Source organism: Dermacentor andersoni, chromosome 3 (genome assembly GCF_023375885.2).
Source record: "Dermacentor andersoni chromosome 3, qqDerAnde1_hic_scaffold, whole genome shotgun sequence".
Taxonomy (NCBI): domain Eukaryota; kingdom Metazoa; phylum Arthropoda; class Arachnida; order Ixodida; family Ixodidae; genus Dermacentor; species Dermacentor andersoni.
Window position 1 is genome coordinate 188,427,176 of NC_092816.1, and position 22,616 is coordinate 188,449,791.

At 47.0% G+C, this 22,616-nt stretch overlaps 1 non-coding gene across 1 annotated transcript; it reads left to right on the forward strand.

Annotated features, from left to right (window-relative positions):
• The first annotated feature begins 21,798 nt into the window (after positions 1–21,798).
• On the forward strand, positions 21,799–21,871 carry TRNAR-UCG (transfer RNA arginine (anticodon UCG)). Its single transcript has one exon. It is a non-coding gene; the product is annotated as a tRNA-Arg (tRNA).
• Positions 21,872–22,616: the final 745 nt, after the last annotated feature.

Consider the following 22,616-nt stretch of genomic DNA (forward strand, 5'->3'; position numbering starts at 1 on the left):
GCAATAAACGGTCCCTGCCCGTTCGCTAAGTTTAACTAAACTTGATAAATTGGCTTTCCAATGCGTGTTAGTAAGAAGGCGTTTACGTATATTAGGACCTTCACATCATACGGGTGATGGGGTTCGACTGATTTCATTATTTACAGCCGTTAACCAGGGCAGTGGCATTTTTCGCCCTCCAAGCGCGGCGACCTTCATTATTATAAAATAGCCCGCACCATTATACAAAGTGGGGCATCAATAGCGCTACTCACTCTTGAGTTAGCGTGCCCAAAGGTGCACATTGTGAAACAACAGAATTTTAAACAGCGTGACACCGGACAGATAAAAGAGGCATATAGGACCAAAGGCTTCAACCAAATAATAAAGGCATAGACTAACAAATAAAAGCTTTATTTAGTGAAGTGGCGTATAAATGCTCGAGGAAGGTGACACGTCACCGAGGGATAGAAACCAGCAGGACATATCTTCTATTTCTTTTGTCACTATACGAAAAGGGACAGAGTTGATCCACACCTCCCGCATGTCCGAAAGGCTAAAGGTCTCCAAAATCTCGCATGCCCGTTATTCGCGCTACACTTTATAACTCCCTCGCGCTTTTCAAAGATCCGGATGCAATCTCAGCTCTGACAACGAGTAGCAAGATGACTGTACAGAGAGTCATTAGGCGAAGCCGCATGGACACATGGGTGGTCGCTGATACACCTTCGCGTTTGTCCTATATAACAATGGATGCACTTAAGGGGGGATTTCATATACAACCCGCGTACCGCACCCTTAACGACGACCATGCCTCTTAGAGCAGGGCTGTGTTTTGCTTTGTTTTTGAATAACTCTACGGCATAACCCACTAAATTACTTATTAGGAGTAGCAGGAACTACCCGAAGTCGAGGTTTAACAGCGATTTTCATTGTGCCGTGGCACCTTATCATTTATTGAATTTATGGTTTATCAAACAACCGGTTACGCACATTAGAAGCAGCGGGCCACAGTCGTGAAATTTGTAAACGCCGGGTTAAGGGTACAGGAATTTCAGTCGTTGTCAAACGTTGCCACATTAACGCTGGCGCAACTTGGCTAACACCACCGTTATTCTTCATTGGCGCCAATTAAAGGAGTGAAAGTTCACACAATGACTGCACATTACAATTTTTTTCATGTTCGCAGAGGTGTTCAATTTGCCTGCGCTGCTTACGTGGCAGCATTTGTGGTGACGTACGTGCCTTCATATCTCCTCAACATCGACCACCGGTGAGCCACAAGCGCGTGTTTAGTCCGACGTAGCGTGAACGCGTGCGCGCACTCACGCTACGTCACGTTGGTGCGTGCAACAGCGTCTATATTTCGACGCACTGGCACAGCCAAAATATCCAGACGCGCCAACACGCTCCGACGTGCGCGTCGTCGAGATGGCTCTTGCTTGATCCGCGAGCAGGATTGCCAGATGGCCCCCTAGAATAACAGCCAAACGATCTCAAAATGTAGCCCAAAAATAGCCAAACTCATTTTTTTCAAGCGTTAAGAGTAGCTAAAAACATAGCCTAGACGTTTGATGATGTTCTACAGGTGTCTTATATGTGGTGTAATTGGTGTCGAAATCTCGCCGCGCATTTTCGGCGCCAAAATTATTTCGGCCGCATGCAACCAGCACAACACTGGCCTCGAGATCTACGAAAAGGATTCTAGTGAGAGCTGCCACTCAGACCTGCATTTGTACACCACTCATTGTTACAATGAACCCAATGATTTCTTTTCCGATTTACTCGTGACGTTATTGGTATTCACCACGATCTAAGTTACCTTTAGTTCACGCCTCGCTGTACCCGAGGCATTTTTCTATAAGAGTCAAGCAAACTATTGCCAGCTCCAACCTCGAGGATCAGTCCGGATGTTCGTGATCGTGTACCCAAGAGGCAGCCCGGGGTCAAGGAATTAAAATAGGGATGTGTTCCCTAAGCTTGATTTATAAAACAAATATTTCTCTCCCGCATTCTTCTGCAGTTTACTCGAAAGCAGCTCGACGCTGAGTTAGGAAATACTGCCGCTTAGAGGCACAATGGACTCTACAGAAAACTTTAATCCTCACGCTTTTCTCGTGCGAAGACGCGGCAGTTGTGACTGCAAGTAGCCTTTGAATAGGAACAAACAGAACGACCTACTGGCCCATAACATTAGAGGTGAATTAAAGTTTATAGTTTTAATCGCCACCTGATTATGGGCATGCAAATATCCAGGTGGTATTAGTATCGAAAAGAGTTTAACGCACCTTACTTTCAGTGCGACTTCAAAAAAAAAGATAAAGAAATGTAATTCCACTGAGGAACACACAATGTCGATATATATGCCCCCCTCCCCTCCCGCGTATGGCTGTCATGAAGTTAACTGCAAATTAAAGCGCTTTATCGAAGAAATTGAAGTACTATACGTCAAAATAAGAAAATAAGAAGTCAGTAAAACTCTATATGTACCTTTACAAACAGGCAAGAACTCTTTGCCCAACCACCACTGCGATGTGTGCAAAAATAATCAAATATGGACGTGACAGTACCACAAGCATTTATTATGTATATGGAAAGCAGATTTTTTCCCTCATCAGAGCTGGAAGATGTGCATGAACAACGTACAATGTAATGATTAGTAGGACCACAAAAGAGGAATTACAATGATAATACAGTACGTGCATGTAAAAAGTGAGCCATAATTGCAATTACTCGTACGCACAAAGTTTATAGGCAAGAAAGTTGTGGCAGGAGTACGGTATGAAAACTGACGACTTATCATCCTGACGTTGGCAAGTCAATCACTGGCCGACCTTTGGTGAGCAATTGCCTTGCCACCTTCACTCTGGACGAACATCGTTTTTCATATATTTACAGAGCGTGTCATAGTAATATGAAACGTTCAAGAAGTACCATGAAACAATCGCAACTTTCACGTAATATGTAGCTGCTTGACTAAAACAAAGAACGGGGAAAAGAAGACATTGTGTAGAGTACCGGTTGACTTTTTCTCACACTGGGAATTTACGCAAATGGATCAAATATGCAATATAGCCCGATTCGAATTAACTTCCACTGTCACATGGACTATATTGATATGCCGTGTTGAAACACGACAGAAATGTTCATCTGGCTAAAGATTTTCGCAGCACTCCCCACTCTCTGCCAGACCAAGCTTCAGGTGAAGGAGAGCTTGCAGTGTGTCATTCGACAAAGCGTCTGTCAAATCATTCTTTCTCAACGAAACCTGGCTGAACACGCGTTGGACGACTGCGTTCGAAACAAGCCGTGCAAGTAGGGCTAAAGGTGCGTGCGGAGGATGTGCAATCGTGGACCTGACGCACGATGCAGTCATGACTCTGCATAGATCTGATATTTCCGGGATTTTTAACTATTTTTTTCGCGAAAATTGCAACAGTACTTTCTTTCTTTCTTTTTAATTTTTCAGGTGCAACCGTTAACCAGCTCGTCAATATAGTTGGCACTATAGCAAGCGACGGATTTCGCCTCGATTAACCCGAGATATCGCTAAGGCTTCGTATATGATAATTTTGACGCGAAACTTTCGAAAACTGTCAATCCATAATCAAATTTCCTAATAGATGGGCGAGTTTGTGCATGTTCATGTCTAAGAAACCGAGCACGAATCGAAAACGAGGGCAAGTGAGAAATAACTAGAAAAATGCTCTCCAGTATTATATTGGCCCCGTTTTATGCCTCAGCATTCTTTGCCAAACAGCCCAGGGCCCGTCACGCGAAAAGTGTAATGGCTTGCGTCTGCACAAAAATGCGCAATTTGCGAATTTAGGCGTTCAATAGTTATGATGGTGTAAACGTAGGTGATTGTTAGCTTTATAAGCGATCAGGGACAATTCAAAGCAAAAAAAAAAAAATGATCTGAAAGAAGACCCATAGGGTTACATAGGGCTCCACAGAAAATACATAGGGATGCTTATGGTAGGGGTGGGCAAACTGTAGTTTCCGGGCCGGAAAACTTCAAATTTGGAGGCGGGCCAACTTGAAATTTTGAGGAGGGCCTTCTTAAATTTGGAGATGGGCCAACTTGAAATTTGGAGTGGATTAAGTGAAATTTTGGGTGGACCAACTTAATCGTGGAGGTGGGTCGACCTGGAATGGGGGGGTGGGGCAAAATAATGTTTGGGGTGGATCAACTTGAAATGTGCGGGTGGGCCAACGCAAATTTGGGAGTGAGCCAATTTATATTTCAGGGTGGGCCAACTTACATTTCAGGGCGGGCCAACTTGAAATTTGAGGGTGTGCAAACTTAAATTTGGAGGGTGGGCCAAGGTAAATTTGGAGGTGGGCCAACTGAAATTTGGGGTTGGGCTAAATTCAAATTTTGGTTTCCGCCAACTCGAAATTCAGTGGTGGCCCAACTGGAATTTCGAGTTGGGTCAACCTAAATATGAGTGGTTGGCTACTTGAAATTTGATGCTGGCCAACCTGAAATTTGGCGGTCTGCCAACTGAAATTTGCAGATAAGTTGACGCATACTTAGACAACTCCAGAGCAGTTTCCGCAATTTTTTTTTTTCAATTTATGTACGATAGACAGTGCATGTGTTTTCAAGCATTCATTAGTTAAGAAGTTCATGCTAGGTGCACAACTGCATTGCACTGCTGAAGCATTTTCTTTAGGTATCATTATTTTAAGAAACAGTGGAAAATAATCTACCTAGATATCTCGAGAAATTATGTAGGTTAAATAAAGTGGTATCTCGTGACCCTGCCGTCATGGTTGGCTCCAAGCACAATGCGTACAAGCGTAATGTTTGATCTGAACAGTTCAGCGTAGAATAAATCAACGTGTTTCATTGCGATAAGAAACATATGGACACTCCAAGGGAATTTTACAGCGCAGCCATTGAGAAAGGATTTAACAAGAGCGGACACTGCCATAGAGAATAGCGGCCGAATCGACTGCAGCGCACCAAGCCGCCGACATTAATACCTGAACCAACCTTCGATTCCGGTTCTGGGTGGGCGCGTTTTCAACGCTAGCTGGAACGCGTTGAACCGGCTGCGCTGATAAGCGCTGCATTTCTTTTTGTTGTTGTTGTTGTTGCTTCTAATGCTCACCCGCGCGCGGTCTTAGTGCGCAATAGTTGCACTGTTAAGTAAAAATGATTGCAAACGATCTCTACAAACCTGCTTTGAATATGTGCCTCGTGCAATTTCACGAAGAAGACGCATAACGCCTTGAGAAATGAGGAAATGCTTATTTTACCCTATATAAATACTCGTTCCAGTCTTTTTGTTCATTCATCCAACGTTGTGGAACGACGTAAGCAGAAGTAGTTCGCGTACGAAGCTCCACCGGGCGACGTCTGCTGAAAAAAAATTTAAATTACAAGCATATGCCATTTTGGTTTTACCACCTATTAGGAATAATGAGTATACAGGTGAAACGCGCGAAAGTGGTGAATGGGCGGCATTACAAACAAGAGCAATTTGCATTTACACACATGGCATAGAAAATATCCGACTCATTCCAAACAGTTCCGTGCATACCACGAAAACATCCGATCTGCAAGCATTCCCCCATTCACGGGCCTTGTATGCTGCACTTTAAGAACACAATGAAATGGGTGACTGCGCGTTTCAAAAAGAACATGGCTTCAACCTACGCGATAGTACACTACGTGTACACAGATAAATCCACAACACGGGCTCTATACAGACAATGTTGGACGCTCGCAAAATTCCTTCTACTCGCACTCAAGACAAATTCTTGGGTGAAAAGCCTGTTTTCAGTCGCTCGGAAGACAGAATTTTTGAGTTACACATCCCTGGTGTTGGAGCTCTGTGGGGTTATCTTTTGCACGTTCTGCCAGCGCAAGTAACACACTCCCGTGTTATCACTCTTGGCAATCGGTCATCGCGTTTTCGACAAGCGCGAGTACCCAAAGCAGGCATATCTTGTGGCGGGGCCATAAAAAAGCGTCACAAACTTGTCCCACTAAGACTCGGTACACGCCAAACTAATTTCATAACCACGGCTGAGCTGCTCATTGCTACGTCACGACAAGCGCGGCGAGTGTGCCTCAAAATTCTCACAAGAAATAGAAAAATGAATTACAATTATGTTGGGGGTCACAGAAAGCGTCACGAACTTGTCCCAGTAAGATTCTGTACACGCGAAAAAACTGCTTCACGTGGCCGAGCTGCTTTCCTCTGCATCACAACACCAGGCGCAGCGAGCGCGCCCAATATCTACCGAAATTGGTAACAACAATGTGGGATTCGCAGAAAGCGTCGCAAACATCTCCCAGTACGAGTCATTAACTCAAATCAACTGCGCCAGGTGGTTGAGCTGTTTTTCACTAACTGCGTCAGAAGTACAGAAGGAACGCAGGAATATGCTGGGAGCCCACGAAACCAGGCTAAATAAAAAAAAAAAAAAGAAAAACAGGCAGACGGGTCGCGAACGCTCACATGCACAGCGGGCCTCGCTCGCTTCGGCGGCATGTCTGACGCATGACACATGCATATTGCGCGTCATTGGCCTGTCTCTAGGTAACGCAAGAAAAGTAAGTCGTAAAGTATAACTTAATTTATACGCACATATCTTTAGTTTTGCCGGGAAAGAATAGAAAAAATGAAAGAATATCTGTTACCTTAACTTGAAATGACTTTTTCCCGACTCTCGCTGCAACAAACGGTTGTCATTAATATTAGCGTGACGTACTTCCTGTTGCCAGTTTTCGCCCCTCTTGTTGAAATCCATGCTCTACTGCAGCTTTTAGGCGCCCGTTCCTGTGTTCAGCGTCGGCGCAACCGAGTGAACGAACATAGCGAAGGTAGAAAAAGCGAACGCTGAGCGCAGCGGGCAAAATTAAAGACGGTGATAGCGAAAACAGTGCGAGGAGGAAAGCGCAGGAGGAGGGTGCAGCGGTGTCATGAGGCTGAATGCGTAGCGCCGCGCAAAGCGGGCTCTGCGACGACTACCGCTAGGAGATGGTGCTAGAGTAGCGTGCCGACGTCTGTCCACCGATATCAGGCGGCGAGCGCGTCCACCGATACCATATGCAGAAACAAAGCACTGCATGAGCGAAAGTCTGTCTGCGGCATCTGCTGTGAATCGCGCCCACGCGTCACCCACGCGCTGCCTCTCGCGATTAGCGAGGCAGTCGCACTACACATCGCCCCGTTTGCATTGTGCCGCACGACACTGATTGTCCGCGCCAGCCAATATATGGTTAAATAAAATCACGCAAAGAGCTGCGCTCAAATTTCGCATTAAGGAGTATCGTAATCGTCGGTGAGATTTTAACGCGACAGCGTTAAGGAGGTCGTGTCGCAGAAAAGCCGGTGTCGTCGGCGTTGGTGTCGGCGTCGGCGGCGTTGGCCATGAGCGATAAATCCCAGCAGGCACTTCATGAATAAAAAACAAATTACAAGATGGACTGGGTGGAAATCGAACCAGGGTCTCCGGAGTGTGAGACGGAGACGCTACCACTGAGCCACGAGTTTTCTTTTTTTTTCTTTATTTCCAATGTGACAAAACAAAACAGAGAAACCAACACAAAAATGTTAAAAGCGCCAACCAGTAGTTTGTTGACGCGACATTGCTAAAAACGTTTTAATGACACTAGGTCATTAAGTACAGGATACCATGTTGGCTGTTCGTCCTGGGATTGGTACACATCTCGGATATAGGCAACACTTTCAATGAAGTTTTCTCTTACCGATCTTACAATAGGATCTGCATGTCTGACAGCCATTCTTGTTTTCCACATGCTATGCATGCTTATCACCATGAACATGTCATAGGGCACACCCCCGTCATTGTTAACCGCAAGAAAGTTAATTCCATATGGTGTGAGGGGCAAATCTTTTTTCAGCGTTCTCTGGAGGACGTCCCAATGAAAAATTGAATCTAAACAGTCAAGGAATATATGTGTTACTGTTTCTGGCTTGCGGCATAAAATGCAGTCAACTGACCAGGGAAGAAAAAAGCCCTTTTCCTGCAGCCAGGGTTTGACTGGGAGCGTGCCACTGTGGAGTTGAAAAAAGAAAGTTTTCACAGACGACCGAACCGGCATTTTTTTAACTCTCTTTAAAACATCCTTACCCGGACCGGCAGAAAAAATGGCTCGATATAAAGGTACTGGAAGCATCACATCACGGAGATCTTTGTACAATTGTTTCTTTGATGCTATAATGAGATAATCAAACGAGAAACGTACTCGAAGAATCTTGAAAGCACTTACAACTTCGCGTAGATACGCGCACAAGCCGCTTCCAGTAACGCCACACGATGACACAATAAACTCAGGGAGAGCATTCTGCAGTCCCACTTGAAGCACTGCTCGCGAAAATGGGTCATGCTGGTCCCGCAAGAAAATAAACCTTGAGACAATCTGCCTCAGAAAAAGATGAGCTAAGCCAAGCCCTCCTGCTTTCAGTGAGTGAAATAAGTTGAGACGACTTGTGCGTTCCCATGTTGAATTCCATACAAACGATGAAAGAATTCTATGCAATTTCTGTGCACTAGTTCGTGACATAGCGAGCACCTGCAACACATACCAAATTCGCGCAACAAGGAACGTATTGCAAATAGTTGACCTGGTAAATATGGATAAATTTTTTCCGCTCCATTTCGTAGTTTTCTGGCGCATTTTCTCAGCTTCTTCTCTCCAGTATTCTGAAGGCTCATCATACCAGTTTAAAGGTGCTCCTAGATATTTTGTAGGAGAGACTGTCCACTGTAAATTTTCAAAGACATTCGGCTTCTCATCCCAGCTGCCATGCCAAAAACCGGCGCACTTCTCCCAGTTAACAGCGCTTCCAGACATTTTGCAATACGTTCGAGCTTGTTTAACAGTTTCGCGAACACTTTCTTTATCCCCACAAAAGACGGCTGCATCATCCGCATACGAGAGAATTTTGACTTCACTGGCCATTAAACGAAAACCGCGTATTTTCTCATTGTGTATAACTTTCAAGCAAATAGGCTCCAAGTAAATTGCGAAGAGAAGTGACGAAGCGGGCATCCTTGTTTTATGCTTCTACATAAGTTAATGTTACCAGAGAGTTGTTTATTCACTAATAATTTCGTGCTACACCCTTCGTAAGACAGTTTTATGCCTTCTAATATAATGTTTCCAACATTCACGTGCTCTAGAATAGAAAAGAGCACACTGTGCACAACACGGTCGAAGGCCTTCTCCATGTCTAGTTGCATCATAGCAACTCTTCCTTCCCAGGCAACGCAACACTCCAGAATACTTCTTGCCACATGTATGTTATTAAGTATCGACGGGCCTCTTATGCCACAAGTTTGGTGTGGGCCTACTATTGATGTCATCACTGATTGCAACCTTCTTGCTAACACCTTCATGAATATCTTATAATCTACATTGGATAAAGTTATGGGGCGATACGACCCTACTGAGAGCAGCTTTACAGGGTCATCGCATTTCGGGATTAGCACTGTATGGGTTGTTCGGAAAGAAGGCAGCATGTATTTTACTTTATAAGCCTCGGCTAGAACACGGTGTAAAATGGCTGCTAGTTGATGCTTAAATGCCTTGTAGAAAGCTGCGCCTAGGCCATCAGGTCCGGGCGCCTTTCCAGGTTTGAGTTCATCAATAGACAGTCCTCGAGGAACCGATTACGTTGAATGAGATCGAAACCGCAATTGATGAACTGAGCCACGAGTTCGATGCTTCAAAGCGGTACAAAAGCGCCTCTAGTGAATGCGGTGTTGCCTTAGAAACGAGCTGTTTCTAAGGCTCAGGCGTGCGTCGCTTGCTCAGGCGCACATTTCGTTGCCGCGCCGAACGCTGCGTTGCTCGAAGCTCACCGCGTCCGATGCGGGGCGCGTAGTGGCTGCACCGTAGCCCATTGTCTTACATCTCTTGGCGGGTCGACGGGAACGCTATCGCGTTCCACTCTTGAAGGCGAAGCTTAAGCATCCTCCAATTTTTATGCGTTGCATATTGCAATCACTCAGTTCAGCCCTTGGGCGCGGCCGGGCAGCCACCATTGACCTTTAGCGCAACCACGTGACGTGACGTCACGACAGCCGGAGGAAAAGCTGGGCCCCAACTCGCGTGGTCGCGCGCGGCCGCAGCCACCACCTGACTCCCGCTCCTCCCGCTAAGGACGCTGCGCGCAATATGCAACGCATTCTTGGCTTAACCAAGCTAAGCCTGGCCATTTTTTATTACGGTATCGGTTTCATTATTGGTATAATCAATTGTCTATCGACCGAAGGAAACGCATTCTCCGCGATTCGTTCGTAACCAATTTGAATGTATTGGCGGCAAGGATCTACAATACAGGAAAGCCGACAGCAGTTTCTTTGAGTAGGTGAGCCCGTTGCGCTTAGAAACGCTCGCATGCAGTTCGCGTTTTCCCCATCGTATACGACGCCACAGCGATGGAGCCATGCGCACGGGGAGAGATGTAGTAAGCAAGTGTTCGCCCGCGGAATTTCACGTCAACGCCAAACCACATCCGCGCCACCTCCAGTCCATTTCACGCAATAATGTCCAGGAGGCAGCTGTTATGCAGCGCCGGGGCGTCCGCTTAAAAGGCGGATGTTCGCGGGAACAGATGAAGCAGGGCAGAGCTGATGATGTTGAGAAAGGTGAGCCGTGAGCAGATGAGGGCGCCTCGTCGACGATTGCCCGAGTGTTGCGTCGAGTGAGTCGGTTTGGAATCGATGTGGCCTAGGGGAAGATACAGAGACATTTGAAGGGCCACAACCACTTGGTATTAGACAGTGCGTAGTTCATAGATGAACACGGGCAGCTCACGGTGTAAGTTTAATATGAGACATCGAAAAGCCAGTTGCTTGGCGTAGCGCTTGACTCGCGGTTGCCGGGAGCCTCTCGCGCTTCCACGTCTCCATAGTATTTGTGCTGTAATGCACTGACATTTTCCCCGCTCAGTAACCCCTACGTGAATGCTAACTGTAAACAGCAAACGCAATAATAGGTGCTCAAATGCATGGGCCACGTGCAGGGTGGCCTTACTTAGTGCGCTGACGTCGATGATGCTCGCCACGAGCTTGGTTACGTCATGCCTGGAAGCTGCATTCGACTTTGTGCGGCAGATCTGGCAAGTGGTGCCGTGGAGCATCCTCTTGTTCATCGGGGCCACCCAAGTCTCGTCGAAGCTACTGCAGGTATACGCACGCACGCACGCACGCACGCACGCACGCACGCACCCCCCCCCCCCCCCCCCCACACACACACGTGCGCGCGCGCGCACACAGACAGACAGACAGACAGACAGACAGACAGACAGACAGACAGACAGACAGACAGACAGACAGACAGACAGACAGACAGACAGACAGACAGACAGACAGACAGATGCCACGCATTCACCTTAAGTATTTCTTGTTCATTAATGTGGTTTGTTGTACCCAACGTTTCTTTCGTGTATAGCTAGGTGCTGATCTCTTGAAACTGTATAGCTTATCGTTAACCGCTGGCATAGCGCTAGCAACACCCAGGGAGAAGTACTGCAAGCAATGCACGATGCCACAATCTCGGCCGTATGGTGCCCACCACTTGCACTCTTCGTCCCGTAATTGCGCCACCGAGACACAAGCCGCGGCGGCCACTACGCCGGTGTCGGCGATCTATGACGACGCATTATTCTATCTGGTAGAAGCGCTGCCGTGTCGTCGCTTTGTGGCGCTTTCTGGTCTGACGCTTTTTCTCACGATTTATAGCTCGAGCAGTCTCCCGGTTACAATTCGACGCCCCCAAGGTGTGAATTAAAGAGTATTTCTTACAAGTAGATAAACGTGCTAATTGTTAAGGGGCACCTGATTGCTGCATAGCGTGATCACAATCAAAGGCGTAAAGAACCAACGAAGTTTACGCAAGGGTTCGTAAGTCCATGCCAGTTAAGCTGCCGGGCCTCTCCACCGATCTTCTGCTTTGCTTTTAAAGGCGAAGATTTTTCTTTGCAAGCCTTTCCGGCTTTTTGTGACCAAGAGTGCTGCTGCGTAGCTATCCTAAAGCCGAATAGGCCAACCAATCACAGAGCAGGAAGCGCGCCGCTGCATTCCACGACCAGATGGCGCTCGCCTCCGTGCAACCGCGCAAGCCAACGTCTGTAGCGTTGTTTAGCAATGTTGGCGCAAGCGGCGACGCAGGCCGTGCGGAGCACAAAAAAAAAAAAAGAACCAGAAGGCTTGCCTTCGTACGTCCGCGGCAGCCTGAATAAAGCCTTCCGTGTCAATTGGTACGGAAATTCGATAAACACAAACTCGTGTTTCGGCTCTTTATGCACGCGCACTAAGCTGCGCTGTATATAGATGCCAACTCGTTGCATTTGCTGCATTTTTTAACAGCTTTTGAGTGGTAAGGCCAGCATTGTAAGCTGCGCGCCAACCTCGCCGTGCCACCGCGTTTGTATGGCGCTGCACCATTTTGCACCTTGTCTAACATCCCATATGTTTACTGTCGGCTTTAGTCCATTACTCACACGCTCGTCCGCAATCTTCAGTAATCATAACTGTAATACAAAATAATAATACATTGCGCTTGTAGCAGGTAGCCCACTTCCGGCATGCTGCGTGAGGCCTGGAAGATACAAATAAGATGGCCTTTTATTTCCTTTTAAGGAGCATGCGAAAAAGAAGAAAGCTTTTGAACTAATGGTCAAACTCATGGAGGCTCATTCTCATCTCTGATGGCCCAGGATGTGTGAGGAATTTCAATGGCGACCCAACCATTACTGAAACCTCCGCACGTCTACGATATCCCACACGAGTTCTTGAAGCTGGTCTCCACGTCCTTCTAGGAGCAGTGCACAGCGGTCGAGACGCAAGTCCTGCTGGCCATCGCCAGCTCGGTGATGGCCGAATCGGCGGACAAGCGGGTGCTCGTCCAGGTCATGGCGCCAGTCGTGGTGAACATCGTGAGTGGAATGAAGCGATCGCGAGACCGTCACCTACACGTCTGGGCACACCCGGCGACGAGCACGTGTTAAGCGGAGTCTGCCTCAAGGGTCATGCGGCAGTGCCCTATTTGTGAAATCAGGGCTCCATTATAGCTGCATGCATCCTTAAACCTCATATAGATTGATCTCGCAACAAGTTACCCTACGCCACCGCTGCCGCAAGGGATGCCGGTGTAGTAGCAGTCCTAGTGGACTGAATGGCAACTATAGGAGTATATGGTTCGACTATAGAGTTTCTTATAAAAATTACTAGAGGGGACATTGGCGCTAGTGAGAGCTTCAAGTATGGTGGTTCAGCCAGCACGAGAATGGAGGCTAGCTGATGGAGTCGTCTAGACTTGTTCTTTCTGGCGTCAAAAGGCTTTCTGACTTTGCAAAATGGTTATCTAAATTAAATTTTGCCTTAAAAATGACATCATTTGCAGTGATCATGCCTGCGGCCTCAGATACTCTGTGCATTATTTGTTCATTGAGAAAAGTAGCATTGCTTCAAAATTGAGGCTAATCGAGAAAAATGAAGTGTAAAGTGAACAAAGCCACAAGAAGTCTGAAGGCATAAGCAGGAAAATCAAACAAATTTTTGTGTACTAACTATCATTCCCTACAAGCTGAACGATCTCAGAGCTAAAGCTGCCTCTAGTAATTTTATTAATACACGGTATGAGTTAGACCACGTGGGTTAGTTAGACCATGGTCTACCAGATTTGCGGCACGCGTTGAGAAAAGCGTGCTGCTCCCAAAAACAAAACAAGAAGGAAGGGGCGAGAGAGAGAGAGAGAGAGAGATACAGACAGTGATAGCCCACCATGCATCCCACTGCTCTTTGTGAAATAATTCCTTTACGAAGAGACCATCGGTATGTGAAAGCACTGCCCCAGGTGATCAGCAAGATCGAGAGTAGTGCAGTCACCCACTACGCGCACCAATAACGCCCCGATGTCGAGTAGTGCGGACGAAGGAGGCACCTCACAGCATAGCTAGACTACCGTTTGTCCTCGTCCTGTAGTCTCCTTTCGCATCCTTTGTATCCATGTCCTTGCCTTCGTCTTGCTCAGGCACAACCATATCTCGGGAATCCGTCAGCCGTGTCGGTGGAGCTTTTGTTCCTCGAGTGGATGTGATACCAATTGTACAAGGTTCGAGCGAGTTGACGGAGGACGTGCGAGCATGCCGTTCTCGACGGAATTAGCTCAGATCGGCCACACATCTTTCTTGATCACCCGCATTTTTTATATGTTTATGGAAACTAAAGTAAGCAAACGACAAACATATTGACGGAATCATACTAGCGGCTCCGAAAGGCAACGCGGCAATGCATCAGTGCGAAAGAGACGAAAACGATAAAAGATGGTTAGAAAGTCGGAGTAATAGCAAACAACGACGCATGGCAGCGACGGCCGTTTGCCTGATGGCGTCCACGTTTTTGTGCCGTTGGTTCATTGGCTGTTCACATCAACAAAGGCAAAAACAAACACATGTATAGAGAGATAAAAAGAAAGGAGGTGGACGCATAATGCCGTCCGATCAAGAATGTGTGCACCTCTGTGTGATCCTGCCATTGACACACACTCTTTGCTCGGCCTCTCCGCAGGCAGAGGTTCAGCGCGTGCACCCGACCTATTACGCGATTCCGGTGATCGTGGGCGCCTCGTCCAACGTCATCATGCCGGCGTCGGCCCCGCTCGTCCTGCTGCAGGAATTGGCGCGGGTGTCCTTCTGGAGGCTGGTACGTGTCCCACTTCCAACGCGGTTCACCGCAATTAGCTTTAACAGGTACTGGTTACTACAACAAAAAAAAAGTGTTTTGTTTTGGTATCTTCGTGGCATGGATAGCCATGTATACCCGGTAAATTACACTATTGAGAGCGCAACGAATAATTACGTAATCTTTCAAAGCCCGATCTAACTGCGTGGAATATGCGGCGAGATCTCCCCAGTAAATGAGTGTAGGGTGGAGATCTTCATAGTAGGCGTGGTATCCTTTGCAGTTGCTTATCTCTTAAATTACGTCTGTCTTGGTTTCAACGTTACAATATATTCCTCATTGGTAATGGTCACAGAGATCATCTCCCAATACTGTGCAATATATGAGAATTCCCCAGTGGGCAATTTCTGCCTGTATTTCCTTTCATTTACAGAACACAAGAATGACAGTAAAAATGAATTTGCTGGGTAGAGCGTCACTCTGTGCGTGGTATTCTTTGCAGCTGCTTATCCCTTAAAGTGCAGCAGCCTTGGTTTCAAGGATACAGTAATGGCTTCATACTTCATTATTACAAAGAATGTTACGCACTATGTCAGAATCCCGCAGTGTAGAGTTACCGCCCCAATTTTTTTACAGCGAAGCTGTTAATGGCTACTTTCCCCACTGTCGGGTCCGCGTGTAGGAAAAAGAACCCCAAGAGAGTGCAATGCGGGGCTGACCCATGGCGGAGGTGCAGTTCACCATTAAGGGGTCCTCATTCACGTCTTCGCTGGTCATCCTCCTTCACAGAGTGGAAGGGCACTGAGTATATTTAAGTTAACGATATTAGGCAGTTATAGTAAAGAAAAGGCAGCATATCCAACGAGTTAGAATCTCTACACAGCGAAGCTTTGTTTGAGTGCATAAAAGTCTGTTGTCCCCACAAAGTAGCAAGTAAAGGTGTCCCCACAAAGTGACAAGGAAAGGTTTATTCAGGCGCTGTGTAGAGGCTAATGCAATGATGCCGCTACCGGTGCCGCGGACGCGCGCAGGAAGCTTCTTGGTTCTTTTTTTTATCGGCATAGCCGGCGCCGACGCTGTCACAGATGTGTGGAGGCTCGTGTCATCTGGTAGTGGTACAAGGAACCCAGCGGCCGTGATGTCGTGCGCGTCCACTGCTGTGTTCGGTCTTGCCGCAGCCCTCACGGTCGCGAAAACTCGGCGAGTTTCGCAAATAAAAGCTTCGCTTTTAAAACTTTATGAGGCCCTAAATCGAAATTATGCTTCCTAGAGTCGGTTAAACCCAGCTTTCTCTATAGTGCAGCAAATTTCATTCAAGTTCAAAGCCGTGCGTCTGTCGACTGTGGAGAGAGCATTTCTGCCTGTCACATGCATTTGAATAGGAAAATAGGGAGTTAGCGCCGGATAATTCTTCCTCCTAACTGGTCATATATATATATACACTGATCAATCCTCCTCCTCCTCTTCTTTTTCAGCTTCTGTTCGGCTTGCTCGCGAAGGCCATCGTCTTGAGCATGGTCATCGTGATGGTCAACGTGGCGGACAAGTACGGCATTCTCAGCGCCCAGACGACTCCGGAATGAGCCGCTACATTTTAGGGAGTAATATACTTCGTTTTCGCACTCAACTGTCATGTGCTACGTCGTAATGAGGAACGCAGATCTTTGCGCATGAAATGTACGCAACTTTAACTTTGTTTTCTCTGTTAGTGTGGCAATTTCGCAAGTAGCCTTTTTGGGACACTCGCTGGTAATGCATCAGCGCCCGACACCCCTCCTCACCCTCCTCGTTTACAGGCGTTTCATATTAGTCTTTCCACCAGTACTGTTAACCAGTCTGTTTCTGTCTCGTTGTCGTTCTCTCTTTCTTTCCTTCCTTCTTTGTTTTGGTTCAATCGGACATTTCGTATCTTTTGAATGTGAATCGAGGTTTGCTAGACTTCGTTTATTATTTATTCTTTCTAACTGCACATAGTGAATATAGCCATCGGCTCTTCATGAGCGCTGCTTACATTACCACACACTGTGCATCAGGACTGGCGACCCGGACCATCTTTCCGCGAGTCTGCTCAGCGACGGAGTCGGGTGTTGCAAATCAACTTGCTCTATCGCTTTACAAAGCGAATCATGCGACTTCCTGCGATGCCGCAGCGGTGAGCACAATGCCACCAGGTGCAACAGGCCGCGTCACCGCAGTATGGTAACTATATATTGATTGCTACGGGAGACGCCTATGCCACCAGCACGGACCGCCGATGTGTTGCATTGCAGTTGTGGTAAACTGTATATTACGGCGGCGCAGTACATGTTAAAGTGTAGTGAGCGTTTAGAACTGGATTTTTAGCGCGCGCATATATGTTCCATGATGACAATATGTGCACTTCGAAGTTTGGTTTTTTTTGGTGGGGGAGGGAATTGGGGAACATCTCCTACGTAATTGTGACGCATGGAAGTACAAAACCAGGACTTGGACTCGAAGCTGGAATGTCATACGCACGCATTATATGCCCCACGTTCGATCCCTGGAGAGTCGCATTTAGGCCGTTAGCGCCTCACGAAACGGTTCCCGAAAAAAAAAATAATACGGATATGAGGCCGCAGAGATTGGTGGGCGGGGCCATTTCACCTAATAAAATGTTCTAGTTTGCATTGTCTCCAGGGGAAGCGGAGTGCGAGTGTCTTGTCTGAACGGTTTCTTGTGTGTGCGGGCCGAACACTCGCCGCCAGCGACACCATGGTTGAACGTTACAAGGAAATGTACAGTAAAAGTCTCTGCACAAGTGACGATGGCATACATAAACGGTCTGCGGCAAGTTCAAGAGACGCCGCCAGACTGTCGCACAACATTGACACGCACGCAGTAGTATCGAGTGCAAATGAATTGTGGCGGCTGTAAAACTAGATTGTTTATTGCTTGTCTTTGCAATAATGCCGTAACAAGCTTTGCAGTGAATTCGAGCTTTTCGGTATGGCGGCCCTTAAGGGATAACCCTCTATTTGTTTTAGTTAATAATAAAAAACAAGGCAGAAGACAAGCGAAAAATTCCGCAAGTGCTCACTTCCACACGTCTCGTTCGACCTAGTCAAGATGCCGGACCTCGGACTAAAGAGGCGACAACATGCCGACTGGTGCCACTACCCATGCCGCTCTCCGTTCGTCGAACGATCCAAGCTTTCGGACCACGTATCTCGATTCCGAGAGAGTTGAAGGCCGCAGGTCGGCCATCTTGGTTGAGGATAAGTGACGCGAGGGAATGCAATGACTACTCTCATATGGGTCATTTAAGGGTCGTCAGCGCAGTGAGTAATCATCGAAAATATCTGGTGTATAGGCGAAAGCACGTAAAGGGACTGGAGGAGGAGAATATGTCACGAAGTGGGAAGAGCGTAGAGCTGGACGCAGCTCGAGACTAGCCCTTGCTCTCGGACTAGTTGGTTCATGACTAGAAGGGGTTTGAGGTGCAATATAAGACACTAAGCGTAGTTGCGATCGTAACTGATTTAATTAAGCGACGCTTCAATTCATATAAATAAGCTTATGCGTATAAGCTGCAGATATGCGCATAACAATATGAGCTACCTAAACGTGTTTACAGTAAATGGTACCTGATTGCAGAGGAAATAGAACTGCTTGGTGTAGAGCGAAATCACGCCACTGTTTCCCTAGTGCATCTTGTTCCCCTTCTATTGGTGTGGTGCTCGGCTCACATCAAAATTTCTCAACAAAGCTTTCGCTTTCGAAGCCAGCAGTAACGCTGGAAAGCCCGCCTACACGAGTCGAGATATACTCGCCGTGGTGGCTTAGTGGTCATGGCGGTGCTTTTCTAGGCGCGAGGAAACGGGTACAAATCCCAGCCACGGCGCGGCGCGGCCCGTGACAGAACATTGGGTACACATTAAAGAACCGGAGGTGGTTAAAATTCCCAGTCTCCACTACAGCATATCTCGTAATCACATTTTCGTTCTGGCATGTAAAACTCCAGAATTTAACTTAAGTCTATAAATCTGGAAGGTGAGCTAGGCTCTCCTGAACGGCGTGTAAGCGCACGCGCCGTTCTGACATTTGACATTTGACATTATAACTGCAGCAGCATCCATCTTGCCGAGTCACTCACGAATCAGATGATGGCGACTGGCGTGAGCCGCAGGTTCGATCTCAACGTTGCATGCCATCCAGTCGTTGAGACTCCTGGTAGAGTTTTGGCATGGAATCCTTCGTTCCATATGGATGAGTACGTCCGCGAGTAGAAGCGAAAGATAAATGTTTATTTTACAGTATCTATATATTGAAACAAGTAGTAAGATTCTACTCGGAGCTCACACATGTCTGCACACTTTACGATACCTCAGCACACCCTCTCTGCACCAAATGTACGCTTCTGAAACGCTTTTCTTTCCTAGTTCCCTACAGAAGGAAATTCGATGACCTTGTTGCAGCCAATCAGAAGTGTCGTACAATTCATAGAACTGCGCCTCTGGTGTCCAACCTTCGAAGCAAGTAGGAGACAATCCGGGAACAGATATCGATCGCGCTCCTTCTGCGAAACAGTTCCCGCTCGTTCCCGCGGAGGGCGACGGACGCGGTCGCTTCTAGGAGAGCCGCTTGATTTCGCGTCACGGTCGGCGTCGGGCATTGGTGTTGCCGTCTGGGCGGCACTCGGCCAATCTAGCAATCAGCCCACTACGATTGGTGAATAAATTTTCGGGCCACTCCAACTTCGCCAGTGTCACGCGACATCGAGAAAACTGCGAAAACTCGCTATCTGACATGACGTGCGCACATTGCTTACACGTGATTAGACCGAACGGAAGAAAAATAATTATTTCTCATTCGAGGCCTTTTTCAAACGCCTTTTTTTCCCCATTAGTGAAAAACTTTCGGCCTGCGCCCACTTTGCCAGTCTGTCACGCGACATCCCAATACTACGAGAACAAACTGCGTCAAAGGGACGCGTGCGCATTGAAGATGCAACATGGCGAACAAGACTTAAATATTTCCTGAATAGGCAGGGACTAGACCGTTCTGAAACGAATAAAAAATGAATGCCCGCCGATTGCTGTGGCACTGGCTACTCGGAGCTGCACGGGAGCTTGGATTTGTTTGCGTGTCAGTGCAATCTTATTGAGCTCTTTTGGCAGTATACGACATCGCTCTGCCAACTCTTCTTCGCTGAGAATCCACTTCATCGGCGTTTTTATCCTTCCGTTGCATGGCGCGGAAATTTCGTACGAACCACTGCAACTTAAGCAAAGGGAAGCGGATCGTGATCCGGTTATCTACTTTCCCTGCCTTGCCTCGACCCTGTCGAAACCCTCTCCACTTGAGCTCCTCGCCTCTTGTCAGCCGATCAAATACGAAAAACCGCTCAATCAAGGCAAAGCCATTCCCTTTAAAAACAAACGAATGTGGTCCCCTAGAAACGAGGAGAGTTTTCTTTGGGCTCTTGAAACAACGCGGCGCGTTATAGCCCAATGCTTACGTCGGTGGCCACGTATATTTCACGTCACAGGCGTGGAATAAAAACAGGTTCGATAGTTTGGCGTTATAGGGCACCAGTTTTCGTCCTCAGTAAAAATAAAGGGGCTAGCTTCGTCGGGGCATACGATTGTTCCGGCGAAAACGCCTCTAGCTTCTGTCTTCTACTGCCTACAAGCTGTTTGCTTCATTAGCCAGGATTGTTAATGTAATATGGTATGCAGAAAGCAACGAGCTTGTTTCCCATCTTGAGACTGCATACGCAACCGACCAGCGGTGAAGAGCGTACGTTACAAGCCGAGCATTTTGCTGTATTGCGTACTGTAAGTGACTCAGCCCGACTCGCTTGGCTGAGAAGCAGTCGAACAACGCCGATAGTGACGTGCTCGCCACAGGTGGGAGGATGGTTTACGGCGCACACTGGAGGTCGGGAGAGGAGGTGAAGCGGCAAAAAAAAAAGTAACAACAAATGAAAAAGCCGCAATTTCGCCTAGCGTCTCTCGGTTGTGCAATCTCTTCCTTCGTGTAATTGCATTTTACTTCGCTATTGCTAATAATGCTTGGCCTTTCGGACGAAATTGCAACCTCTCCCTTCTTTTTCTTTTATTTTTTTACTGTGAGTTGGAGTATAAGCTCTACTGCGCATGACTGCTATTGATTGTCATTTCGAGTGAATGCGGCTTGACCTCATTTCGGTTATTGAGTAGATTACACGCTGTAAGAATGTTTACAGCGTTCAAGGGCGTTTTCTCGTCGCACTGGTTACACCCTTACCATCAGGGCCTCACAAAAATGTATGGAGACCGACAACGGAGCTCTAACTAGACGTGCGATGATAAAAGACGTAGTTAAAAACAATGTATCTATTCCGACAGCCTTGAGCGCACAGAAATATCGACAAGAGAATTTCGCAGGGAGAGATATGAAACTCTACTTACCCCCCTCCCCCCCAATCCCCTTCTTTGGTGAAGCTCAGGGAAGGGGGGGGGGGGGCATCCCTGCGCCGTTATAATTGCCACTTAGGATTTTTTTTTGCTATATATCTCTTCCTTTTACTCATTTAGGCATTATGACGACATTGTAGATAATGTATATCTCATTGGACACTGAGGATCACGAAGTTGTCACCTTCCATTGTCGGTATTGTCATCTTTATTGATGTTACCCTCGTTGTTGTCATCTAAATATATTTCTAACCATATTTCTAAATGCATTCTAAAAGATCTCTAAGCATATTTACTGATGAGAAAGGGGTGCCGGAACTCTTGCTAGCGCGCTAAGTGTCTGACGAATGGAGAAATGTAGGAAAATGTTTGGAATGGATGGTGGTGGGACACAAAAGGTTTACAGCTAAACTTAGAATTGTATCGGGGTCACCAATATAAGCCCCAACCCACTTTTATGTTCCTTATCCCTTTTTTTTTGCGCAAGCAATAGCGCTTAATTATTGCAAGTCGTTCAGTGCGTGTGCCACTCTTCCACACGCGACGTGCGTGTACTAATGCTACGCACTTGAAGAGGATGAGTAATCAAGTAAAGTGATCTAGCTGCTTAAGAATTTTAATTACGACGGAATTCTTTAGTTACGTACGCAAATATAGAAATCCCAAATGCCGAGGACCAAGGCACTCCACAGCTTGGTGACACTTGTTTCGTTTGGCAGCCGTGGTCCGCGTGGCCTAATGGATAAGGCGTCTGACTTCGGATCAGAAGATTGCAGGTTCGAGTCCTGTCGCGGACGTAGCACTTTCTTGTTCGAAAGTACATTTTTCTTATGGCGGGGGGTGCTCTTGTCTGCTTTTTCACAGCTGGATCAGAGTTGCACAATGAAGAAAGTATTTAATGTCGGTATTCATTTCCATTGGTCTAAATTTAAGCCGAGAGATGCAAAAGCGGCCATAACGAATGAAGCTTGTCACACAATGCGATAGGACGAGATGTGCCATAACAGGCCGACAGCTCAATTCAGCGGCCGCATTGTACTGACTTTTTTTTTCCTTTTGTTTTCTTCTGCATGTAATAGCCTAGAGTGACACCGGATGCTCGAAGTGCTGCGCTAAAAAAAAAGAAGCGATGAAGGTTGTTAATATGTATTTGTGCCGTGGTTATCTCTCGCATAGCCTTGCACCGCATGCTTCTTTCCCGTATCGGTTTGTCCCGCGCAATTTCGTCCCACATAGCTTTGTCCTGCATACCACGTCTAGTCAGCTTTCGTTCGGCACATTTTGTTGCGTGAGACTTTGTTCCGCATATTATAATCACTCGCACCTTCGTCCTGAATAACTTCGTGCCACAAAAGCCTCGTCCTACATACTCTTGCCTACTTATTTTCGACTCGCACAATTCTGCTCTGCGATAATTCTGCCGCACAGTTCTGGCTCATACAGTTTGTCCCGCATAATTTTGTGCACCATGCCATTTATGCACAATGCTCTTTTCGGACGTTTCGAATTTTCAGATTTATTGCAGTAATGTTGTGGTTGCGC